The 4,847-nt window shown below is 37.3% G+C and overlaps 1 protein-coding gene across 2 annotated transcripts in view; it reads right to left on the reverse strand.

The window, feature by feature from the left end:
• Positions 1-4,847, reverse strand: part of eva1aa (eva-1 homolog A, regulator of programmed cell death a) — a 330,537-nt gene that overhangs the window by 47,030 nt on the left and 278,660 nt on the right. The gene's annotated exons all lie outside the window — the stretch shown is intronic.

Below are 4,847 nucleotides of genomic sequence, written 5' to 3' on the forward strand. Positions count from 1 at the left end.
AGACGTATTTCCCTACGTGAAGACGTATTTCCCTACGTGAAGACGTATTTCCCTATGTGATGATGTATTTTCCTGCGTGATGATGTAACACGTTAAAAATCGAATGGCTCTTTTGAACGGCTCTGTGAAGCAAACGGCTCCCCAAGATCTGGATCCCTTCAAAGAGTCATTTATCCCATCTCTACTCGTGTTTTTTTTTTGACTCAAGGTCAGTAGGAGGGTTAAAACTGGCCATGAAGTTATTCCATATAAGTCTTTATAAAAAAAAACATTTAATAACAAAAATGTACTTTTACCAGTAATCGTTTTAAACCGATGACATGGACACTCATGTAAATAAGACTTTAAAGCTCCATGTGAAGWATTTTTAGGTCTGATCTCCTGTTTTTAAAAAAAGAATGAAAAACAAGCTTCTGTGGGATCATGACTGCGTATTTGCAGCTGCATGCGAAGTTTAATTTTAGAAACAAAACACGGCGTTACTAAGAAAGTGACGGAGCTCTGAGAAAGCTCTTATTTCTATTAGTGACTTCGAATCATTGAAGACACAGAGAGGGAAAGAAAGAACGCTACACAACACATTGTTGAAAAAAAATCACTGTTTTGTCTTGGAGTTGATCATAATGTGTATGAGAGAAGTCAAGAGAAACTTTGGGGTCTTATAAGTCAATATTAAACCTTCATCTTTATATTTTAATAAATTCTAATAGCCGTTTTCTTTAGGTTGTGATCRCACCGAGCAGGTATTTCACCTAATTTAGAACACATGACCGTGTGGAAACTTGTTATATCATAAATTATAAATAGTGGAGACAGTGTTTGGTTCACAGAACACAGTATGAAACTCTTGGGTTTTAAGGGTGTTTGTTCAGTTATACAGCTAAAGAAGGAACTATACGGGGAAGTGATGATTCCCAGCAGCAGCTACTGCCTTCCTGGTTGGACAGCAGCCTCTTCCAGCTGGGCCAAAATAAACATCTTCCACACAGTCTCCTCTGCTGACATGACACGAGTGTGTGTGTGTCCTGCTACACGCGCTCGGGTTCCTGAAGAAGCTTTAAACCCACGAGTTTCTGTCTGAGTTACATCTTTATCTTCTGTCACATATAAATCAGTACAGCTGGATCATTTCTATGGGACGTCCACTGCTGGCATGATTTCTGTTAAAAACACTAGAAGTGATCTCCRGGGACAGAAATACCACATCTCTCCTTTTCCATCACTCTATCTAGATCCAAGCAAGGATAATCTGTTTTTTTTTTGCCTCTACAAAAGTGTAACTAAATGAAAGTAAATCCACGGAAAGTGCATAAAACTTAATGTGAACGATTTAACTGTAACCCAGCAGGCCAAYGATCACAAAACAATGAGGTAAAACAGTTCTATAAAAATGTTTTCTGATTTAATATAAAGGTAACATTCCGCCGTGTTAAATTAGGACATGTTTTATTGAGTGTTACAGTTGGACAGCAGTCTGTTGTACAGAAACACACATTTAGTTATAAACTTTTATATTTTTTCACCAATTTTTTTTCTTTTTCTTGGCTGTGTTAGCACCATTAGCACCATTAGCAGTGTTAGCACTGTTAGCAGTGTTAGCAGTTAGACGTCATCAGGCTGTGACAAAAGCAACTTTTTAATTCATCATGTAGCATGGACTTTATCGATCTTGTTTAGGTGAATGTAACTTWATGTTGGGGAAATAATAAATATTGTGTGGAGGAGTCACAACAGACACATTACATCGTTAAGCATGTGTACCATATTTTGGAGGGGCTGAGTTGCCCCACAGYGCAGACTGTGTGTTTAATCCAGGATAAAACTGAGGGCAAGTTCTGGGCCATTTAACTCTGTGTTATTCTTAAAGAGCGAGTCCATCCCTGGGGCTGTGTGGGGAAGAAGCTGCAGCTCTGCAGCTGATGGCTTTATAAATCACAGGCAAGTTGAGGCTGATAAAGAGTCTGAGTCATAAATCAAAAAAGCTCTTGTGTCTACTGCTTACAGACCTACGTATGGATGAAATGTTAAAGACTCGTAAAAAACCTGAGTCTTCTCTTTTGTTCCTGACAGCAACACTTCCAAAGATGCCCCAGGCTCTAATAGTGATCCATGCAGCTAATCTAATTGTATATAAGCTTTTGAACAAACATAAATTATTTAAAAATAAAACTCACTTTGTAAAATCATAAATTTATTGGGATGATCCATTTTTCCTCCATGTTTTTCGGTGCGTATCCCGTTCCACAATTTTTGTGCTATTTCAACTATTTATACATCAAAGCTTCAGCTCCTTTCGGATAGTCCTGTTCTGGATTTTGATATTTCAGCATTTTATACTTTTGGTGATGAACATTTTCTGCCGTTTCGTTGTCAGTGAAAATGAATGAAAGCGTCTTAAACATCTTTAAGACTGTTTGGAATAAAACCTTTACTGCACTTTTCCTTTTTTGTTCTGATTCTGCTTTTTTTCATTTTTTATTGCTAACTTTAGCTGTTTTTTGCTATCTGTCGGCTTATTTCAGCTATTTTTATTTAAATTTTCTATCAGCTTCTTTCTGCAAATTGAAGCTTTTTATCTTTCTTTAGCTATTTTTTGCAATTTAAGCAAATTTTCGCTGTTTTCAGCTAATTTTCCCTTTCACAGCTAAATTCATTTTTTGTGAACAATTTCGCGACTTTCTTCAGCTGCTTATTTCAGCTAACGTGCTCTCATGGGGTGCCATTTGTAAAGTTACACAGTCAAAAATTACCACCAATAGTTTTGTTTTATTTAGCCTTTCATAAGAAAAAAGAACAAATTTATTTTTCAAAGTCAGTTTTTCACCATTTGATTCATACATTTATAAATGTCATAGTATCTAAAATAAATATTTAACTTACAAATTAAATATTTAGCTAACAAGCTAAATATTTAGCTTGCAACTTAAATATTTAGCTAGCAAGTTAAATATTAACTAGCCACCTACTTAAATATTTAGCTAGTTACCAAAATATTTAAGTTGCAAGCTAAATATTAGCTAACTAAATATTTAAGTTAAATATTTAGGTAGCTAGCTAAATATTTAAGTTAAATATTTAGGTAGCTAGCTAAATATTTAAGTTTCAAGCTAAATATTTAACTTGTTAACTAAATATTTAATTTGTAAGTTAAATATTTAGTTTATAAACTATGACATTTATAAATGTATGAATCATGTGGTGAAAAACTGACTTTGAAAAATAAATTTGTTCTTTTTTTCTTATAAAAGTCTAAATAAAACAAAAATACTGGTGGTTATTTTTGACGGTGTAACTTATATACTCTTTCTGCTTTATGCTGGATTCAGCTTTTTCAGCTACTTTTCTGCTGTTTTCAGCTTTCTTTTAGCAGAAAAAAAGCTAATTTTAATGATTGTTGACAAATAAAAACCTCGTACTCGTAGTTTTTTTGTGCGAGACACCAGTTGAAACGAAACATTGCAAAGACGACCACATGAATGCGTGCACGTAAATATTGCCGACCGAGAGTGGACAGCCAGTCTGCAAGCCCCGCTCTTGCACTCGACCACCGATGAAAAAGGATCCCCCCAAATTACCACCCTCTCTGAGCCGCGAGCAGCCAGTGACTTTATGTCTGCAGCAGCAACAACTGATTCAMCCCACAGTGGAACCTCCACATCCCCACCACAACCCCCCCTCCACACGCTGCACGCTTTACAGACCCAACTATCCACAACCGTTGCGGTGCCGTTGTCGCTGCATATCCTTCCTCTTTCCGCCCCGTCCCGCCGACCGTCCACACTCATCTGAACACGACACCAGAGCTGCTGTACGCCGAGTTATCAGCGACAGATAAGGAAGGTCAGACAARCACAGCTGAGCAGTCTGTGCATGTTTGTCTCCAATGGCAGGTTGTCATTAAGATAAAAGCTGAACGGATCCTATCTGACTTGGAGAGTAATGATGCAGGGGGAGGCATTCCTAAAAACTAAACAAGCCGCGAGCTGCAATCACATCACAGACATGCAGATATTACAATAAATCACAGACTGAAGAGGGCTGTAAAGGAAAATCTAGACATAAAGGGTCTAAAAGAGTGACTTTTAAACCCAGTGGGAACAGATAAAAATAAAATAAAAAGCAGTCCATAAAATTAGAGCTTAAAAAAAATCCTACTGACATGCCAAGCCTCAGCTAATTTGGGGTTTTGGGGCCAAATGTTTTTTCTGGACTTGAGAAGCTCCACGTCATGGTGCTGACTGATCAATTCCTGGTGCTCGGGGCGCTTGAATGACATCCGTGCATGTGTGTGTGTGCTTTGCAATGCGTGTGGTTAATGAATTACAACCCTGGCAGATAAGGACTAACCTGCGGGTGTGGAGCAGATAGAAAGGGAAGCCCGTTATCCTCCCTCATTCATAAATATAAATGTTGAAAGACAAGATGTAACAACTGCAAACATCTGGGAACAAAACGGAAATGTCTGTGGTGCTCATGAACAACGGTTTGTTATTCCATACGGCAAAATCTCATGAACAAACTCAGCATCAGCTTTGTTTTATTGTGTTTTTTTTTAAGTAGAACTATTTAATCTAAAACGATCCACACAAGAAGCTGATACTTTAGTGCAGGGGTGGGCAATCCTGGTCCTGGAGGGCCGCAGTCCTGCATGTTTTACTTGCCTTTCTGCTCCAACACACCTGGTTTGAATGAATGGATGATTATCAGGCTTCTTGCAGTATGGAGGACCGAAACTGACATAATTAGAAATAAAAGCATAAATGAACCACTAAATAAATACATTTAAAATACACCAATTAAAATAAGCAGAACTTTATCTCATGTTTTTTGTTTGAAATGACTTTAAT

This window comes from Austrofundulus limnaeus, unplaced genomic scaffold, assembly GCF_001266775.1.
Source record: "Austrofundulus limnaeus strain Quisiro unplaced genomic scaffold, Austrofundulus_limnaeus-1.0 Scaffold64, whole genome shotgun sequence".
NCBI classification, from domain to species: domain Eukaryota; kingdom Metazoa; phylum Chordata; class Actinopteri; order Cyprinodontiformes; family Rivulidae; genus Austrofundulus; species Austrofundulus limnaeus.